Source organism: Sus scrofa, chromosome 11 (genome assembly GCF_000003025.6).
Source record: "Sus scrofa isolate TJ Tabasco breed Duroc chromosome 11, Sscrofa11.1, whole genome shotgun sequence".
In the NCBI taxonomy this organism is placed as follows: domain Eukaryota; kingdom Metazoa; phylum Chordata; class Mammalia; order Artiodactyla; family Suidae; genus Sus; species Sus scrofa.
The window spans coordinates 41,831,008-41,854,243 of NC_010453.5; the positions used below are offsets into that span (position 1 = coordinate 41,831,008).

The 23,236-nt window shown below is 34.5% G+C and overlaps 1 pseudogene; it reads left to right on the top strand.

Moving 5' to 3' along the window:
* LOC102164005 lies at window positions 322–1,071 on the top strand (annotated as a pseudogene).

The following is a 23,236-nucleotide window of genomic DNA, read 5'->3' on the forward strand; positions in this document are numbered from 1 at the left end:
CCAAAATATAATCTAGAATTCTTAATTTGTAATTTTTGTGTGCTGAGATTTAAATGTATTCAGTTTTTTTATATCAACCTAATAGTTTACTGACCTCTCCTGGTAATTTCAGTGTTTTCTCCTGCAGTGGGCCTGGCTGAGCTTTGTTTAGATCCCTGCTGGGTTTACTACTGGCATAAGTCAACCAAGAGCCAAATATATACAAACAAATTCTCAACAAATCTCGGATCTTTTTTCTTGCAAATATCATTAGTTCACCTTTAGTTGAATCCAGCATACTGGGAGTTTACATCCTCTTTTCAAATAAAACACTAAGAAGCAATGGTTGTCTCTGAATCAAACGGAGGAAAGACATTGCGTTTATTTACCTCTTTTTTTTTTTCTTGGGCCCAAGATCAAAACAAGCTTGAACTTGGATATCACAAGGTGGGAAAACATCTTCAGAGAGACAATAAGCTGGGCAGGGATGAGAACAAGGCTCATATAAAAGGAAACAAGTCCCTCTAGGGAGAAAACAAAGCTCTTTGACAAGAAAACAAAGCCTTCTGAATGGACAACCAGTTGATAGGGGAGGAGAACCAGTCCCAGAGACAGCAAGTCTAGGTGTTACAGAAGTTTAAAAGTGTGATTTTAGAAAGCCAAAAACCACCCGGAGAAGACACCAATGCCTTGAACACAGAAAGAAAGTCTTATTGACAACAGAATCGAGCCTTGGAGGCTCAGATCAAGGCTCTCAGGGAATAGGAGAAAGCCCTCCAAAATGAGACCAAAGCTCATCAAGAAGAAATAAGGTCTCTCCATGAGGACGTCAAGGCCCTACAGCATCAGCAGAGTGTGATCAAGATGGAGGAACAGGCCTTGATGAAAGAAGGAATCACCCTGGAGATGGAAGAACTGGCCTTGTGGAAGGAGGAACAGGCCCTTCGTGAAGAGAACAAGGCTCTTAGAGAGAACAGTGCCCTTAAAGAGGAGGAAAAGACCCTTCTGCAAGAGGCAAAGGTCCTTGAGGTGTGGAATAAGATTCTTCAGGGGAAAGGCAGCAAATACACTTGCTGGAAAAATGCACAATGATAAAGCAGAAGTGTGAATTGAAGATGTACCTAGTAAACCGTGAATATCAATGACATTGCAGAAAAAATTAGTTTGAACTTTTGAAAGTGAAATGCTATTGTTGGGGTTGCAGTCAGAGACCAGGAAATGTGCAGTGTTCATTATCTGGTCCTGGAAACTAAATAAACTCCTCAACAATAAATAAACAATGGTTCTTTAGACCTAATTAAATTATAAACTACTATTGGTAAATATTATTTTTAAATGGAAAAGATGTATTGCTCAAAACATGAGACACTGACTGGACCTGCTGGGTTTACCCTTTCCTTTCAGAGACATTGAGTGACTGTTGTAAGAAATCAATAGCACAGAGGAAAATTTGTCTTAAAACTTGCTCTTAGAATTATGAACAATATAGTGAAGTATTAAGTTTTGCATACTTCATATGTATGTGGGAAAAGATTGTACAGGAATATTCTGCTTTATGCTTATTCCAATAGTCTAGTTGAGGAGGCCAATAAAATACTAATAAGAATTTTAAAATATGTGACATGGGATTTCCCACTGTGGCACAGCAGAAATGATTCTGACTAGTATCCATGAGGATAGGGGTTAGATCCTTGGCCTCGCTCAGCAGGTTAAGGATCCGGCATTGCCATGAGCTGTGGTGTAGTTCACAAATGTTGCCTGGATTGCACATTGCTGTGGCTGTGGCATAGGCTGGTGGCTGTACCTCCAATTTGACCCCTATCCTGGGCGCTTCCATATGATGCAGATGCATCTCCAAAAAGCAAAAATAAAGTAAGTAAATAAACAAAATATGTGATGATATAAAAATGAGCATTCACAAATTCCCATGGTCTCTTTATTTTTCCTCTCAGTTATTGTTCTCTTCCTTTTGCTTTCTGGGAGGGTGCCATGCTCTCTAATAAATGTATTAATGAGAGAAAAGGGACTGAAAGAACCAAGTTATCTAAACTAATAATGGGGCTTGTGGAGTTTGGAATGTGAATCTGTGGGGCAGTCCATGTTCAACAGAAAGTGGGGAACATAGAAATAGATTTTTCAGAATTATTAATGCTGAAAACAGATCTAATTGTTTACTCCTAAAAAAAAAATTCTACCAAAATGAAGTCACATAGACTTATGGATTTATTTGAGTTACGCAGATAGTTGCAGGACACTAGGTTACAAATTGCTAGAGGGCTGCTGTTGTTCCTTACTTTTCATCATTAGAAATTTTGAGGACTTAATACAAGATAAATATTTAATGGATTTTTAAGTCATATCTCATTCTGATTCTTGTCCAGTGTTAGGTAACAGGAATATAAGGAAAGTGTAGAAAGAAAAGTCCTTTTTCCTTTTCCTAGATACTGCCAAACCTGCAAAAAAAAAAAAAAAAGCCAACATTTATTTATTAAACACTTCCAATTAGCACACTACATACATATAAATATATTTAAGTATAAAAAAGTTGAGACATGTCTCCTGACTTTGAGTATTCAATAAACTGTAAGGGAAGATGATTATTCCTTAAGAGAGTATAGCTGCCTGATACACAATTTACTAACCACTGTTCATTGGAACTTATATAGCCACCATTTAAATAAAGTCAGCCTCGGATAACATTAAAAGCAGTGTTTGCAGACATGTGTTCAACCGACTTGTGGTCCAGTTGGGACAGGGAAGAGATGCATAGCCTTTATCATTGTTTTTACCTCAAAGGATGTAGGAGAATCTTGCAGGCAGAACAATGACCAGCTTGGTATTCTAGGGTTTATGGATATGCAGCTTTCCTGTGCACACATGAATTTTGATATGCTATTATTCACTGAAAATAGTCTTTATTCTGGAAAACTCCCTGCTCTAATGTTTAGGAGAAATATTTTACTCTTATGTGGTGAAGTTAGAAAGAGCAGTGGCCACAGAAGTGGGATAGTCATCAAGTGAGGAAGCTGTCATTATTGCCTCGTAGTTGGATCAGCGGCCATTCCGGTTAAACTGAAGACACAGGGCACACTGATCAGCAGTTCAATCTCTCCTCTTTGAATTCAAATTCCAAGCTAAAAATTGGAACTATTTCAAAGAAATGTTGGTTAATATTTATAGCACACTCTACAAGTAAGGAATTACATAATTAAGAATGGGTTAAAACAATTTATGTTGAAGTCCTTCTTCATAATGTCTGTGATCATTCACCTTTCCAGACTAATCAAAAGTTGAATGTATTTAAATTGACATTTAAAAGTTTTCATATTGTTGTTATATATCAATTTTATTGAGATTATGTGTTAAAAAGAGGAGATATCTTGAGTGAGAAAAATGGGGGTGTTTTGATGCTTACAATGCAGGATCTTTAATGTATATGAACTTTGTTTCTTTGTTGTTCATTTCTAGATCTTTCCTCATGGTTTCCAGATGGTCACCTAAAGGTCATTTGAATAACTAATGCTCACAGTAGGATTACTCTTTAATCAACAACTGCAGGAAAGAATAGTGGCATGGATGCTCCAAATATCTTAGAGATGAGATTTGTCTTTAAGAGACCATCAGGACTCTATGCCACAGGTGAACTGCTAAAAAGAAAAAAACAAAATAAAAAAAAGGAGTTCTTGTTGTGGCCCAGTGGTAAGAAAACTGACTAGAAACTAGTATCCATAAGGATGTAGGTTCAATCCCTGGCCCTGTTCAGTGGTTAAGGATCTGGCATTGCCTTGAGCGGTAGTGTAGGTTGCAGACATGGTTTGGATCCTATGTTGCTTTGGCTTATTGTATAGGCCAGCAGCTGCAGCTCCAATTCAACCCCTATCCTGGGAACTTCCATATGCCACAGGTGTAGTCCTAAAAAAAAGGGAACGGGCGGGCCTCAAATCATGTGCTAAGCTCCATTTATTAAAGGCCACAAATCCCATGATCCTAGGTCCATCCTTCCTCACTTTGGTTTATACTACATTATGCACTATGTTTCTTCTAATACAGCTGATACACCATATATAACCCTCCTGAACCTTTTATCAAACCTCCTTCCTGAAAGTTCCTTTTGTCTTTGTAACTTAAACAGACCTCAGGGATACTGCCCTCAGGTGAAGGCTTTTAGGTACCAGAAAAGATTGAGCTAGTATAGTTTTCCTTATTTCTCACTGTTTTTCCAAAACTTTTATCTTGTTTCCTCCTATAAAATATTTAGTTAAAATGAAGCATAGGATATGTGATAGTGTTAGCAAACTTACATTTGTGTGCCAGACACACGGTGAGCCTGAACAAGCCTAGGAGTCTGGTGCAGAGAAATGTTTCTAAATAGCCATGCAAGGAGATGGGTAGCCCTGCCCAATAAAACCCCCAAATCTGAAGTGTTTCAGCCAAACGCTTTTAAAGGCAAAGTGAAGGAGGCGTGTGGTTAGTTGTTGCAAACTTCTTGGTCTAGAAATCATTTGTTCTTGCAGCTGTCCATGGAGTTCAGTTTCCTATAAACCTTCAACAAGAGATATTATTCTGTTCTGCAACTTTTTGGCTTTATATGAATGGACGCTTAAAAGTCATTTTAAGTCAATAATAGGCTATCCTGTATATTTCAGGCTATTTATAAAAGATACCGAGCCAGCATGAATAAGCACAGGCAACAAAGCACAAAGTTTAAGGCAAAGAGAACAGATATAATATGGAGTCAGATTTGTTCTTGCCTATTAAATGCCACTTTCTATCCTCTGTATCACTTCATATGCAGACTTATTCACTCTGATATTAAAATCTTTGGACTCTGGCTCATAGTATTCCTTTTCCATACTCCTGCTTTTACTCTTCTGTATAATTTCAAACTTCACATATAGATGATTTGTTCAGAAATGTGCCACTCATTCCCTTGGAACTTCTTATCTCCAAAAACAATTTCCATCATATCACATTAGTCTCCATCTCCATCGTCATAGCTTGAAACTTTTCTGATTTGGAATAAATTGATTTAGAAATCCGAACGTTCCACTTTCTGAATATACACTTTCTGAATATTCCACTTTGTGAATATACACTCCAATATCTTATTTTCCTATTTACACAACTCATGTAGACATCCAACTCCTAACTCCATCAATATTATTTAGCTACTATCACTCCTCATATATTCAATTCTTTTGTTATTCAGCATAGAGTCTGGTTCATTGTATTACCCTTGAGAAAAACTCACTTTCCTGTTCACTGACCTAAAAAATTTCCAACCTTGATTTCCCATAACTGTGTGTTTTTTCTTTGTCTATGCCTTGTCTATTTTCTTATTTATTGCTTTGTGTTCTGAGCAAGTGTATAATCAGAGATCTTGCTATCATTACATAGAAGTAACACTATATAGTTAGAGTAGTAAACACTTACAAATATTAACTCACTTCCTCTTTGCACACAAACTAAGTACTGTCAGTATCCTCATTTTACAGCTGAGGAAAATAAAGCATAAGAAAATATAACTGTTTACCAGATCACGTATATGATTTTTCAGTTATAGAATTTAAACTCATGTGGTCTCATTCCAGATTCTGTAAATTCAGCTTCTACTGGATATTAGCACTATGAAATCACTCAAATGCAAATGAAGACAAAAATGACCATCAATCCTATCTTTTTCCACCTTTCCAGTGTAAACAGATTTTAACCTCTCCTTTCTCCTCTACCTCTAATATCTTCCTACCAAATGATAAACTTGCTTCCTAGATCCTTGAGAAAATATATATTAAGAACTCTGACACAAATACAAATACAACTGTACCTCTTCTGTGCATAAAATACCTACATTCCCTCCTAAGAAAAATAAAATAGCTTTCCTAGAGTTAAATCCTTCAATATCTGCTCAGAATTTCATCCTGTATTTTCATCTCAAGGAATTTATTCTGGTCTACATTCTCTAACATTTAATATTCTCAGAAATGGAGTTCTCACTGTGGCACAATGGAAACTGATCCATTGGGGATAAGGGTTTGATCCATGGCCTCACTCAGTGGGTTAAGGATCTGGCATTGCCATGAGCTGTGGTGTAGTTCACAGACATGGCTCAGATCCCATATTGCTCTGGCTATTGCGTAGGTTGGCAGCTGTAGCTCCAATTAGACCCATAGCCTGGGAACTTCCATATGCCACGTGTAGCCCTAAAAAGAAAAAAGAAAAAAGGAAAAAAAATTCTTGAAAATAATAGCCAGTCTTTTACTTTTAGTCATTCTATGCAATATAAAATTGTATTTCACTGTGGCTTAATACAAACAAATTGTCCACAAGATTAATGATATTGAGCATATTTTCATATGCATACTGTTTATTAACTTATCTTTTGTCGTGAAGTACTTTTTCACTTTTATTTTTTTCTTGGTGAATTGTCTTCTTGTTGAGTTTTGAAAGTTCTTTATATATTCAAGACACAGGTCCTTTTACATTCATGGCTATTGCAAATATGTTGTCCAATTTGTGGTTTGCTTTTTGATTTTTCAACAGTGAGACATAAAGAGCAGAAATCTTTGAATATGAAGTCCAAGTTACCTGTTTTTTCATTTAATGACGTATTATATTTATATCTAATGTCTCTTTAGCATTATGTATTCTCGTTTTGAGCCATATATTTTTGTTCAGGAATGTGGTAACACATTCAACGACTCTAACATAAAGTGTTTGCTTGAATACATATAAAGTGTGTAATCATGATTCTTTGGCAAGTGAAAAGTTGTATTTACCTCTAGGAAATACTAAAGTCTGTGTATATGTTATTTCATATAGGAATTATTAAAGAAAAATATTTTTAAAGGGAGAAAAATCTCAATAAACATTATTTTACAAAAATAGAATCTAAAAAGAATAGTTCACTAGAGATAGTCCACTAGAACTGGGTAATTGTTGTGCCACTTAGTTGAGATGATAAGTCTTCCAGTCACTGTAGTTTCTGCAACATACCTACCTTAGATCTGGCCAATGTCCACATGAATAATTTTTATTATTAATCCTTCTAGCTTTTTTGATTGCCAAAAGGGCTAAGAGAATAGCTATAAAATATATAACTGTATTATTTAAAGAAATAAAACAAGATATTCAAGGACCCGGGGGTGTTGGAGCCACCTAACAGAGGCTTCTCACAATTGGCTCAAAGAGATGAATGATTGCATACATCTCTGTATTCATGATATCACATTGGTATCCTGAACTTTGTAAACCCAAAATTAGGGTTTTTTTTTGTTTTTTTTTGTTTGTTTGTTTGTTTGTTTTTTGTAGCATCAGTTGTTAAACATTTACCTACCTGGCACAAGTCGAAGTACTTGAAAATTAAAACAGTGAATCTAGATGTTTTATAATCATTTATATTTATGTTTTAAATAAATTAGAAAATATGGTCTAACTAATTGTAGATATTTGCTGCATTGGTTATTTACCTTTCAAAGAAATTTCACAATACTTTAATGATCCACAATTTCTTTTTGGTTTTGGGTTTTTGTTTTGTCTTTTTAGGACCACAACTGCAATATATCGTAGTTCCTAAGCTAAGGGTCAAATTGGAGCTGCAGCTGCCAGCCTACACCACAGCTACAGCAATGCCAGAACTGAGCCATATCTGCAATCTACACCACAGCTCATGGCAACATTGGGTACTTAATCCAGTAAGAAAGGCCAGGGATCAAACCCATGCCCTCATGGATGCTAGTCAAGTTCACTACCTCTGAGGCACAAAATCCCAATGATCTACAATTTATTGACCATGATTCACATTTTATTTAGATTGCACTTGCCACGTATTGAACCTGTGCCACAGTAATGACTAGAGCTGCTTCAGTGACAATGCTGGATCCTTAACCTGATGCACCTTAAGCTCCTGCATTTTAAGCAGAAAAAATGGAGGCATAATTGAAACAATGAAGCAAGATATTTTCCCTCTAAACAACTGTTATTATTTTATTTTTATTAATCTGTATTTTAAAACATTTGTATAACTACTTAATTATATATTTTTTACTGTCCTCAAAAATATTGTTAGTATATGACTTTGTATACGGGTAATGAAAAGCATGAAAGTAACAGAAAATTACACAATTCGAGAACAAAATTATAATAGATAATTATAATAGATAGACAGTTGTTTTATGTTCAGGATACTATACCTTATGTTCAGGGACTATTGTAATAGACCAGATAGCATTAGGAGTCTCAAAAGGGAGATCACAGCAGAGGTAGGGATATTAAGAAGCTATTAGAACCATGTGAAATTATAGATTTTATACTGAAGGAGATGAGATAAACTAAGATATATTCAGAGTAAAAAATCAAAAAGACATAAAATTGGATCAACAAAGGGGAATAAATAAATTGGTTATTTATTTGGCTGAATGAAACTGCACAAAACAATCATGATTCATATAATTTTGATATCTATACTTTTTAAAATTCTAAAGAGATGATAGGTTTGATCAAAAATGTTAAAGTAGAATATTTGGTATTATCCTTGATTTTACTCAAACCTTTAATGTTAAACTCTGAAGTCCTTGGATATATCTTTGAGGCAGTAATATTACATCAATATAGGTGTATTTTTCACCTCCTCAAATATATCTAGAACCATTCATTTTATAGAAACCATCACTATTATCGCTGCATAGTGAGCAATGTAATATGGATGAAAAAAATTATTAAAATTTTTCTGATTTGGTCTGATTAGAATATAAAGTTAGAGGTAAACTCTGAATCTGCAACACATGGTGCCATAACAAATGAGACACAGAAAAACCTCTATATATGGTTTATTTAAGCTAGGGATTAAATTTCCCAAGTGTGATAGTTCACAAAAATTTTTATTTTATCACTGCTCCTGATGTTATGCCAATTGTTTTTGTGGACTGAATCTGGGCTAAACCTTGCTTTGGCCTAGGAGGTGTGATCAGCTGATTCAAGCAGAACCTCAAGAAAAAACTTGCCTTTTTATACTTGTGTACTCTTAATTTATACCAATGCCCACAGAGCATTCCTGGTCTAGGTGCTATAGGGTAAGAGACATGTTCAGCAGTCACCCATCAAATGTCAAGAGCCATCTGACAAGAGACATGTGCATGAGCCCATCCTGGACTAGAAGAACAATTTAGAAGAGGCAGGTCTAATTACTAACCCACAATACTGTGTGTCCAATTTTTGCTTATTAATTTTAGTCACTGATGCTGGGCTTGCTACACAATATAATTGAGACAAAAAAGAGAATAAGCATCAGATAAACCAAATTTTTATCTTTCTTCTCTGTTATTTTATGATTTTTGTTTATGCCTAAAAAAATTAAAGGCATTTTTTGGAGTTCCCATCATAGTGCAGCGGAAATGAATTTGACTAGGAACCACGAGCTCACAGGTTTGATCCCTGGCCTTGCTCAGTTGGTGAAAGATCTGGCATTGCCATGAGATGTGGTGTAGGTCACAGTTGTGGCCCAGATCTGATGTTGCTGTGGCTGTGGCATAGACTGGCAGCTGTAACTCTGATTCAACCCCTAGCCTGGGAACCTCCAGATACAGTGGGTGCAGCCCTGAAAAGCTAAAAAAAAAAAAAAAGAAAACTAAAGGCATTTGCATTTAAAGAGCAGCATTTTATGTTCAGTTGTATAGATTTCTAATAGCAATAAATTAGACATAAATGAATTTAAATAAATACATTTTATAAATCATTAGCAAAATATTATGGTAAACTGATAATTGCAGTGATAATGTTGCAGGACTTAGGTACAGGGAGACAGGACACTGAGACCTTTTTGCCAGGAAGCAGCGTTTATTTGTGGAGGCAGAGGCAGCTGAATTATATCCAAAGGCCAAGCCCTGAATGCATCAGGGTGCTGTCTTATATACCCTCTGTTGTTTTTTCTTTTACACTTTGGTCCCTTTGTCCCCCGTATAAGGTAACATACATTCTGTAATTTCTGAGTGGACAGTTACAGATACATTTGTGCCCATGGATTCAGATTATGTTATATAGTTACAGACCTGTGCATGTGTGTGCAGGTGCTGATGCTACTTGTTGCCTTCCCTTTGTTCTGGGAGGACCCTTCCCCCTTCCCACTACAGTAACAAATACTGTTTAAAACATTATTGATAGATTTCTTAATTTATAGGAAAGAATAAATGATCATGTTATTAGTAAATGGTGAAATTTCAAAAAAGTTTGTTTAATGACAAGCTAATATGTATAAATAATTGCTTATATATAAAAGAAAAAAAATGCAAGTACTTTAAATTATAGCAAAAGTAAACTACATCTAAATAATTCTGCTCATTTCTGTTCAACCTAAGAAAAATTCTAACAAATATAATCTGAAAGATAATCTTCAAGCTCATTTAACAGAAATCTTAAGATAAAATAAGCTAGTATAATTTTAGAAAATTGGATTATTCTAGGCACAGTTCATTTTTTTCTAGTAGATGTAGTGAATTTTTATCAGATTTGAGATAACCTATCCTTCTTTGGATGGCTTCATGCTCTGCCACTTTCTCCTATAGTAGCATCAAGTCACATGATCCACAATCCCTGAGTCAATCTTGATCTTGTAGGCAGTACACCATTCTGAAAAATTTGGATAATTTAAACCCCACAAATATCAGATATCACATTCATTGTGTTTACAAGTCTCCTTCACTGATAACATGACAAAATACATGGTATTTTAGAACAAACTTCTATATGACCTCCTAGATAGGGCAGAATGTGAGTCCAGGATCTGACCCAGATATACATAGGGATATAACATGTAATAAATGTCATTTAATCTATTGACTAAAAGATTAAATAATCACACAATCTTCACAATAAGTGATCTGAGATAAAGTTAACTATATCCTCCACTTCTTTCTACCATCACCACCAAAATACAACATATTTTTTTTCTATGGCTATGTGTAATATCTACATAACTATATCTATACACATATATATATATATATATTGGTTTGCTAGGGTTACCCTAACAAAGTATCACAGATTAGGTGCCTTAAGTAACCAAAATTTATTTCTTCAATGTCTTGGAGGCTAAAAGTAAAAGATCAAGGTATTTGCAGGATTGTTTTTATCTGTGGCCTCTCTTCTTAGCTTCTAGATGGCTTTCTTCTGTGTCTTTGGGTGGCTTCTCGCTCTGTGGGTCTGACATCTAATATCCTCTTCTAATAAGGACCCTAATATTGGTCTAGGACTCACCCAAATGACTTCATTTTATATTGATTACCTTGTTCAAGGCCTTACTTCCAAATACTGGATGTTTAGACCTACGTTAACCAATGAATTTTGGAGGATATAGTTCAGTCCACAGTATCATACATAAAACATATCTATACTTCAATATATATTTTATTATAATATAATAAAACGTGTCATCATAAAGAAGAAAGAAAATACACAATCTGTATAGAAATAGGCTTATATATTTGTTAGAATAAAAAGTGCACCAAAGAAAAAGAAAAACTCTCCATGGCAATGTTTACTATTAGCAAAATCCATAAGCATAAAAATATTCAGAGAAAAAATTGTAATACTTATACGATATAGTGGGTTATTAGTTATCCCTCCCAAAAGCCCAAATATTAGTATGAAGAAAATGATCCTTGCAGAAGGAACACAATTAGGATGGAACAGAAAAAGAAAACAAAAGGACAATAAACACATTTGAAGATTTCTATTCCTGACAAGCCATGCCTTTCTGGGCTTGGTGTACCCCCTGAACTTTGCATCTAATATCACAAAGAGTCTCTAAGTCAAGATCAGTTTCTCTGGTCAGGTTAAATTTTCTCAACTATTACACATCATTCTGTAGAGAGAACTAACATACTGACTTCTTCCACTTACCATCTGATCTGAAGGTTTTTTCTGTAGACTCTGTCTTGATATCCTCAAGGTGGCTGATAGCCCCTTCAGAGTCAGAAAGCCCCAATTGGCAGGGAATGGGTTACTTTTGCTTACTTCTGAGAAATCAAAACTTGATTCTTGTTGCCATTTTTCCTGTTGTCTCAGATGGTATCACAGTAATGTCAGTCAGTGGTCCATATGATTATCTCAAGGACATAGCAAAGTGGGGGTTCAAGCTCACAACCTACTTTAGGATACCTGAACAAATTCTCTGAATAAATTACTGAGATATCAGTAATACTGCCAAGAGCATTTCTGAACCCCCTGTGAGCTCTCATGCTTTTAACTGTTTAGAGCAATTAGATTGCAATTTTTTTTTCCCACTGTACAGCAAGGGGGTCAGGTTATCCTTAGATGTATACATTACAATTACATTTTTTCCCCCACCCTTTCTTCTGTTGCAACATGAGTATCTAGACATAGTTCTCAATGCTACTCAGCAGGATCTCCTTGTAAATCTATTCTAAGTTGTGTCTGATAAGCCCAAGCTCCTGATCCCTCCCACTCCCTCCCCCTCCCATCAGGCAGCCACAAGTCTCTTCTCCAAGTCCATGATTTTCTTTTCTGAGGAGATGCTCATTTGGGCTGGATATTAGATTCCAGTTAAAAGTGATATCATATGGTATTTGTCTTTGTCTTTCTGGCTCATTTAACTCAGTATGAGATTCTCTAGTTCCATCCATGCTGCTGCAAATGGCATTATGTCATTCTTTTTTATGGCTGAGGAGTATTCCATTGTGTATATATACCACTTCTTCCGAATCCAATCCTCTGTCGATGGACATTTAGGTTGTTTCCATGTCCTGGCTATTGTGAATAGTGCTGCAATGAACATGCGGGGCATGTGCCTATTTTAAGTAGAGTTTTGTCTGGATAGATGCCCAAGAGTGGGATTGCGGGGTCATATGGAAGTTCTATGTACAGATTTCTAAGGTCTCTCCAAACTGTTCTCCATAGTGGCTGTACCAGTTGACATTCCCACCAACAGTGCAGGAGGGTTCCCTTTTCTCCACAGCCCCTCTAGCACTTGTTATTTGTAGATTTATTAATGATGGCCATTCTGACTGGTGTGAGGTGGTATCTCATGGTAGTTTTGATTTGCATTTCTCTTATAATCAGCGATGTTCAGCATTTTTTCATGTGTTTGTTGGCCATCTGTATATCTTCTTTGGAGAAATGTCTATTCAGGTCTTTTGCCCATTTTTCCATTGGGTGATTGGTTTTTTTGCTGTTGGGTTGTATAAGTTGTTTATATATTCTAGAGATTTGACAAAGTTCAACATCCATTCATGATCAAGACCCTCGCCAAAGTGGGTATAGAGGGAACATTCCTGAACATAATCAAAGCCATTTATGATAAACCCACAGCAAATATAATCCTCAATGGGGAAAAACTGAAAGCCTTCTCACTCAAATCTGGAACAAGACATGGATGCCCACTTTCACCACTGCTCTTCAACATAGTTTTGGAAGTCCTGGCCACAGCAATTAGACAAACAAAAGAAATAAAAGGCATCCATATAGGAAGAGAAGAGATAAAACTGTCACTGTATGCAGATGACATGATACTATACCTAGAAAACCCTAAGGACTCAACCCCAAAACTCCTTGAACTGATTAATAAATTCAGCAAAGTAGCAGGATATAAGATTAACATTCAGAAGTCAGTCGTATTTCTGTATACCAGCAATGAAACATTAGAAAAGGAATACAAAAATATGATACCTTTTAAAATTGTACCTCACAAAATCAAATACCTCGGAATACACCTGACCAAGGAGGTAAAGGACCTATATGCCAAGAACTATAAAACTTTAATCAAAGAAATCAAAGAAGATGTAAAGAAATGGAAAGATATTCCATGTCCCTGGATTGGGAAAATCAATATTGTAAAAATGGCCATACTACCCTAAGCAATCTACAGATTCAATGCAATCCCTATCAAATTACTCATGACATTTTTCACAGAACTAGAACAAACAATCCAAACATTTATATGGAACCACAAAAGACCCAGAATTGCCAAAGCAATTCTGAGAAACAAAAACCAATCAGGAGGCATAACTCTCCCAGACTTCAAGAAATACTACAAAGCCACAGTCATCAAAACAGTGTGGTACTGGTACCAAAGCAGACAGACAGACCAATGGAACAGAATAGAGAACCCGGAAATAAACCCTGACACCTATGGTCAATTAATCTTTGACAAGGGAGGCAAGAACATCAAATGGGAAAAAGAAAGTCTATTCAGCAAGCATTGCTGGGAAACCTGGACAGCTGCATGCAAAGCAATGAAACTAGAACACACCCTCACACCATACACAAAAATAAACTCCAAATGGCTGAAAGACTTAAATATACGACAGGACACCATCAAACTCCTAGAAGAGAACATAGGCAAAACACTCTCCGACATCAACATTATGAATATTTTCTCAGGTCAGTCTCCCAAAGCAATAGAAACTAGAGCAAAAATAAACCCATGGGACCTCATCAAACTGAAAAGCTTTTGCACAGCAAAGGAAACCCAAAAGAAAACAAAAAGACAACTTACAGAATAGATTGCAATTTTGGTGTAGCCCACCCTTAAACATATTCCATGGCCACAAGGTTGAATTAAGGAAGTGAGTTACTTTGCTGGTGAGTGAGTCTTATGGATCCTTTACATTCATTTCTCTTCACCACTTTTCTCCTAATAAATGTGAGATCTTTTTAATTCTCACAAAACATGAGAAGTGAAGATATTATGTTCTAGTTTGGGCATATGTAGCATATGTAAAACCTCAGGTTCTACCCCCTCACATTAATAAGAACTGAGTTTCTATTCTGCAACATGGAATTGTGTCCCCTACGGATGTTATCCAAATTGTTCCTTGCCCTACTTGTACTAATAGGTCATATTAATCCAAGGAGTAGAGATAAGCCTTTTAGGACTTGATTTTAGAGAATTTTTCACCTTACCAAGAATGAATGAATTTACATATTAATGCCCAAAATTATTCCTAAGGTTTTGATTATTTTTCAATTTTATAGTATCTGAGGGACATTTTTCATAATTCATCAAGAATTCTAGACAGTTTTCTTCATAAAGACTATTATTTTTGTCTTTACCACAATATTATTATTTAATGTGATTTACCATATATAGTACCAATACAACCTTAACACGTGTAAAGCTTTACAAAGACAGCATACCTAGGATTTTATTTTCTATTATGAAAGACCCATTTGTTTCTCAGTAAGAGAAGTAGGATCAAATATGAAAGAATTAAATGAAGTTTGTTTAAAGAGCATTTAGATATTGAAGAAATATATGAAGTAGAAAATATATTTTTTGAATGTCATTGAAGGGTTACAACAGAAATACTGGAAGTAGAAGTCTATTGATAGAATCCCAGTAAGCATGGTTTAATTCTAAATCAGTCACAGTTCTGACTCAGACAGAGAAAGCTTTTTTTTTTTCTTTTCAATCCACTTTGTGCAAGTTGTTAGTGAACATATTAGTTAATGACCTGAAGGCAAATCCCTGACAATGTGATTTTGTGCTAATTGTGTGGAAAAAATGTTTCTAGCTTTTAAAGATGCTACATTCTGAGATGCTATAGGGAATTCATCTTCCCTATTTGAGCTATTCTATTCAACCTTCCTCAAGGGCAGTGAATCATATTGAATGAGTCATCCAGCATTCACATCATATCTGAAATCAAGGAAAACTCTCAAGAGGCAATATTAGGGATTAAACATTCTCATTCTGTTTACATTCAGTCAGCATTAAAAAGAAAAATGTTATAAAATCAACAGTATTAATACTATAGATATTTTAATATTTCATTTTCATAGTGCCTTATATTAAAATTCTAAACATTTAGACAAATTAAAATTAATGTGTTTTTATCTTCGCTTTTGGAAAAGCATCTTATTTTAAATTTTGTTTCTTTATTTTTTCTTTATTATTATTCAAATTAACATACACTAGACACATATTAAAATAAATGTATGCTTTATGAATATGCTTATTAAGGAAAACCAGTACTTTAGCAGCCTCATGTTGAAAAATATCAAGTTAAGATATGTTAAAAATGAATCAGAAAAATACATACATGAAACATTTAAATTGTGAGAACTTCTGCTATTGACTCTAATATGATTATAAAAGCTTAGTTGAAAATACTGAATCTTTCAATTCATAATAGGAAATAGACTTGAGGATATTTATATATTAAAGATATATATGATTTCATTTTATATAATATTTTATTCACATCAACCAAATATAAATGTGAACACTTTAAGCAACCCAGAAAAAGTTCACCAGTTAAGATTTCTTGCATTTTAAACTGCTGTCTTATTTTAACTGAATTCACATGAGACTAATTAATTCCCACAGTCTTTAACAATACACACCCATTGCACCTTCCTAGTTATTTAATGCTTAGATTTCCAATCCATCTAAATTATGCTGAATTGGGTACAAATGTGTCTTAAATATTACATAGATTTAGAAATTAAAACTATAATACTGTGACAAATGTATTAATACCTTCTTGAGGACTTGTGGGAAAGGTTTTGGGGGTATATAATTTGCTGTGAGACTAACTACTATATGTGGGATATCTGCATATAAGTTTTTGCCAGATATTACTAATTAGTTCCAGAATGCTTGCACAAGTTCCCAAACATGTAACATCAGCAATGCTTAAAGTTTCCAATTTCCACAAATTATTACATTCCATAGTTTTCATGTTTTGCAAGTCTACTACTTGAAGGAAGGTACAAAATTTTCCTTTTAATATACCGTTCCACATTTATTGGTAAGACTGATCATGCAGATGTTAGCTATGTGAATATTTCTTCAAAGGCAAGATAACAAATTAATAATTAGCACAGATTTTGCACCAAGACAGCCTGAGGGCAAATTCTTCCTCCATCACTTACCTAGACAAACACAAAAATATACACATTATTTAACTCTCTGTACCTCAGTCTATTTATCTGCAATGAGAACAATATCTACTTTGTAACTCTATGAGTGTGAAATAAATATCTATACAATACTTAACACAGTGTCTAGTACAGAGTAATTGCTAACAGTTAACTATTATTTTATTCATATCCTCAGTCTATTTTAAGTAAATTTGTTTCCTTTGCTTGCTAAGTTGAATAAATTCCTTTATAAATAGATATTTATCATTTCTTTTGTTTAATGTATTTATCATCTTCAGTCTGTCATATAATAGGTAACTTTGCCTATGATGAGGTTTTTTAATTAAAGCTCTTTCATTTTTACCTAACCTAATTTAACATGTTTTGCTCATGGTTTATACTGAAAGATTATGTTTAAAAAAAAAAAAAGCTTCCTAACTCTCTGGTCCCAAAAATAATTACATTTTTTTCCTGTTCTTAATGGTAATTTTACTTTTGGCATTTGATTATTTAATCTATGTGAAGAACTTTTTATCCAACTAGTAATCCAACTTTTAAAGTCCATATACGGAGCCAAATTTCAACAGATCATCTACTAAAAATGTATTTCCCTCATCCCCAATATACTACCTTTTATCAAATTTGAGGAAACCATATGTTCATGAATCTGTTTCTGGGCTCTCTCTGGTCTATTTTTGTTAGTTCTTGTAGAGATACTGTACTTTTTCCTACTAAATCTTCATTAACATATACATATTCCCTAATCCATATATATATATATATATATATATATCCTCCCCATTTGGATAGATAGCTTTAAATCGATACTGATATGTAGATCATCATATAGGCTTAACTTCTCAAAAATTTCCTCTGTTGAAATCTGCTGAAATTCCATTGAGTATATAGATATATTTTAGTAGAACTGACATATTTAAAATTAAGTTTGCTCATCCATGAACATGTTTAGCCTTTTATTGAGGTCCTCTTCATAAGATTTTTTATGTACAACAAAGAGTCAAATGTTCAAATCAGATGCACAATAATTATAGATTTTCTCAGCAAAAATCTTACTGATAATTTGGAAGGCTCCAGCACATATGTGTCTTAGAATTCTCCAGGTCCCTTTGTCCTTTCCTCATACATTAGAATACATCATCATTTACACCTCACATGTAGTTAGAAATGAATTAAGCTGGACGTAACTTGCAAAATGTGAGATACTCAATCACGAGATATATTCCTTTTATAATCACGGAATTTTTGTGCTATATTTCAGGGAACCAAATCTCATAATTCATACATTCTGGATTTATTTACAATAAACATTGAGAAACAAGATGCATCCTGCTAACGTACATATAGTTTAGGATTCTCCAATCTCTTCCACTAAGAAATAGCAATAGCAGGTATGGTTAGTATGTTTAATAAGGAAAAGTAATGGGGTCATTTTGCTGTACAAGAAAAATTGAAGAAACACTATAAATCAATTATACTTTAATTTTAAAAAAAGAAAAGATAAAGAGTAGTTTATTTCTCTCCCTATTTCTCATCTTATCATTTCCACTTATTAAAAAGGTCCAATTGACCCTTGAAATGCATCATGGGTTTGAATTATGTGGGTCCACCCATACGTAGATCTTTTTCAACAAATCCTATAGTGTTATACCATCTGTATTGGTTAAATCCACAGATGTGGAATTGTGGCTAGGGAAAGACAACTATAAAGTTAAACAGAGATTCTTAACTGTGCAGAGGGTCGGTGACCCTATATCCCACATTGTTCAAAGATTAACTGCATTAACATTTTGAACAATAAGGTCCAACAAGATCTTAAGATCTTATGCATTCACTGTTATGGTTTTCCCAGACAAGTTTTTTTTATTATTATCAGCCTAATATTTATCATTAGACTGTGCCTAGCATATGGAATTCCCCAGGGCAAGGATCAAACCTATACCTTAACAAAGACCTGAGCCACAGATGGTGACAAGGCCAGATCCTTAACCTGCTGGGCCACAAGGGAATATCCAGCCTAGTAATATTTTTTAACATGTATAATTTTGTTATTGCTAGTGTAAACACTACTGATTTCCAACCTGTTTTACATGCACTACTGATAGTTATTTCATATTTGGCAACCTAACTAAATTTTTCTATCAGCCCTAATTATTGTATGTTACTTCTATGTCAATTATCATACTATCTCTACATTACACTTTGAACACTTCTGATTTTCTTATCTTATGCTATTGGCCCATAAAACAATAACATTAGTGATAAGAGAATATTTTGTCTCATCCATAACCATAGTAAGAAATTATCTAAAATTTATTCATTAACTATTTCGTTAAAGTATATTTTGTAAGTATCACATTAAATTGTAAGAAAATTACCTTATAGTCCTAGTTTTCTGGGTTTTAAAAATAATAAAGTTTTCAATACTTAATTAGGCTAACTAAGCTAATAAAAGAGGATATACAAAATTACTAATATTGGTAATGAAAGAGAAGACATCTCTATAGATCACATGCTATGTAAAGGATAATAAAAATATTATCAATGTATAAATATATGGCCATACATTTGCTAACATAGATGAAATGGATCTATTTCTTAATACAATTTATCAAGACTCATATAAGAAAAAACAAAATTTGAATGGCCCTATATAGAATAAAAAAGTTGAATCAATAATAAATAAATTTTTAATAAAAGAAAGCACCAGGCAATAGACTGTTTCACTGGTGAATTATACCGAATATTTGGAGAGGAAAATATACCAATTCCCTACAATCATTTTTGGAAGATAAGAGCAGAGGGAATAATTCCTAATTTTTTCTATGAGGCAAATATTGCCCTAATAGCAAAAGCAGGGAAAGGTATTACAAGAACAGAAAAATACAGACCAACATAGCTTGTGAATATACATGTAAAAAATCTTCAGTGAAATATTAGAAAATTGAATTCAACAATGCTTAAAAAGTATTATATATCATGACCAAGTAAGATTTACCCCAGGTATGCAAGACAAGTTAAATATTCAAAAATGAATTAATGTAATCTATCACATTTAAGGCTAAAGAAGAAAAATCACTTGATCATATCAATAGATGTAGCAAAAAACAGTTAACAAAACCTGCTATCCATTTAAGATAAAATCTTTGCAAACTAGGAATGGAGAAGGATGTTATTAACATGATAAAGACTGTTGACAAAAAGCCAATCATTCTTAATAGTAAGAAATTAGAAGCTGTCATACTAAGATGAGGAAGAAAGGAGGTACCCTCTCATGATTTATTTTTAAGAAGTGCTAGCTAATGCTATTTATTTAAGGAAATAAATTGTATACAGATTGAGAAGAATAAAATAAAACTAACTTTGTTCCCAGAGATCATGATTGTCTACTTAAATATTCCTCCAAAACTGACCAAAAAATCCTAGAACTATTAAGCTCTTTGCTCTGTAAGAAAAAAGCTGCAAGATATAAATTAATATATACAAAATTCAATTCCTTTTCTATATACCAGTAATGAATTTGAACTGAAAAACACATTGACACCATAAAAAAAGACATACTTAGGTATATATCTTTTAAATAATATAAAGGATCCATATGAAGACAACTATAAAGTTCTGATGAAAGAAATCAAAGATCTGAATAAATTGGGAGAGATATTCATAGATAAGAAGACTCAAGATTTTCAATATGTCAGTTCTACCTAAATTGTTCTGTAGATTCCACGCAACCCAGTCAAAATCTCCATAAGTTATATGATGGATATTGACAAGCTTATTCTAAAGTTTATATGGAAGAGAAATTTTATAAAGCAGAGAAGAAAGACCCTGAGGGTCCTCCCTCCCATGGACTGACCAAAGTTACAAGTAATTAAACGACAGCTATCACTGAAATAACCCAAAGTCTAGGTTAAAACATCATCTACAACTAATGGTATAATGAAGGAACCACAACAAGACTGGTGGGAGGTGTGGAGATGTGGTATAGTCAAGACACACATTCTCAGGTGGGTGACCCTCAAATAGGAAGATAACTGCATTTGCAAAATTTCTAAGAAGGAAGAATCCAAAGCACATATTGGGCTCCCCAGTCTGTGAGTCCTGTGCTGACAAGATGAGCCCCCAGATCCTCTGGCTTTGAGGTCAGTGAGGCTCAAGTTTGGGGGAGTTGGGAGGCTGTAGGAAAAAGAAACTCCACTCTTAAAGGGCAAACACAAAATCTCACATACGCATAATTTCAAAGGATCCTGGGTCAGATCCACTTTCTGATTTTGTAGAGCCTTGCAGAGAGGTAGGAGAGAAATGGGACTCACTCTGGGTACATACACACTGGTGGTAGTCATTTGGGGGACCTCATTCCACCATGAGGACATTTGTGCTGGAAAACATCATTTGAGAGTCCTTTCTTTAGCTTATTAGCAGCAGAAATTGGTCCTTCCCACCAGCCAATTGATACCAGTCTTGGAACTTAACAGGGTAAGCAGCAAGTTGTGTGGGATGTAGTTCCACCCATCAGCAGACCAGTAGCAAACTGAACACTCTGTAGTTCCAGGACTCAGCTCTACCCACCAGTGGGCCAGCATTAGCCTTGGAATTAGCCTCACCCACTAGCAGGTGGGCACCAGCCCTAAGATACCCCCTGGGCTCTGGCACTAACCACCATGTGCCAAATCCGGCTCTGGAAAAAACCAGTCTGCACTCAGCAACCCAGGGCCCTGCTTTACCCATCATTATACCATCAGTCTCTGGACTAGGCAGGGCCTAGCAACCAAATGGGCCAGCAGCCAGACAGGTCTACCAGTGTGCCCACTGCCACATCAGAAGATCCCTCATAGCACACATAAGGGACACCCTAGAGTATATAAATCTGGTGAACAGAGAAGAGTGTGCTGCTAGGCCCTGTAGTATGTCTTCTACATAAGGCCATTTCTCCAAGATTGGGAAATCTAACCATCCACATAATACATACTCCAAGATTGGGAAACATAAACATTAACATAATACATAGAAATAATAAGAGAAGATCAGATAAAATTGGGTGATAGAGAAATATTTTAAAAATAAAGGAACATGATAAAACCCCAGAAGATGACCTAAGCAAAGTAGAGACAAGCATTCAATCCATTAAAGAGCTCAGGATAATGATCATAAAGATGTTAAACAAAATGATGAGAAACATAGATGAATACAGCGAGAAGTTAAAGAGTTAGAAAACATAAAGAAGAACCAAACAGAACTAAATAATTCCATAAATGAAATTTAAAAATACACTACAAGAATTTAACAATAGATTAGATGATACAGAGAAATGGATTACTGACTGGAAAATGGAATAATGAAAATCACTCAAACTGAAAAGAAAAATAAAAACTAAATTTAAAAAACTGAGAGCAGTTTAAGAAACCCTTGAAACAACACCCAGCATACTAAAATACACATTATAGGGGTCCCAGAAGGAGAAGATAGAGAGAAAGGGGCAGAAGATATGTTTGAAGACATAATACCTGAAAGTTCCCTAATCTGAGAAAGGAAACAGACAACCAGGTTCAGGAAGAACAGACAGTCTCAAACAAGATCAATCCAAAGAGGTCCACATCAAGATACATTTTAAGTAAAATAGCAAAAAGGTATAAATTCATAAAATCAATGAGTCAGGGTATAAGTTATACAGGATGGGGAATATAGATAATAATAATGTAATATCTTTGTATGGTGACAGATGAAAAATTGTGGTGAGCATTTTGCAATGCATTTAACTATCAAATCACTATGTTGAGCTCCACAAATTAACATATGTTGTAAGTCAACTATACTTCAAAAACCAACAAATAAACAAACAAACTCATATAAAAATAGGTCAATTTGTGGTTACAGAGGCAGGGTATGTGTGTAGGGGAGTGAGGGTAAGGAAGTTGAAATGTACAAACTTTCAGTTATAAGATAAATAAGTACTAGGAATGTAATATGCAGTATGATAAATACAGTTAACACTTGTATGTTACACAGAAAATTTGTTATAAACTTTAAGAAGTCTCATCACAAGGAAAACATTTTTCTTTTCTTTTATATCTATTAGAGATGATAAATGTTCACTAAACTTACTGTGGTAATAATTTTATGACATATTTAAATCAAACCATTATGCTATACACCATCAACTTATACAATACTGTGTGTAAATTGTATATCGATAAAAACTGGAAAAAAAATAATATGGAGAATTGAAAGCCCCAGAATAGTCAACACAACATTGCTGGAAAAGTTGCAATTTTTTCCAAAAATTGAAGGAGAATTGATACTACCTAACTTCAAAAACTACTATCAAGCTACCGTATTCAACACAGTGTATTGCTGACAAAGTGTT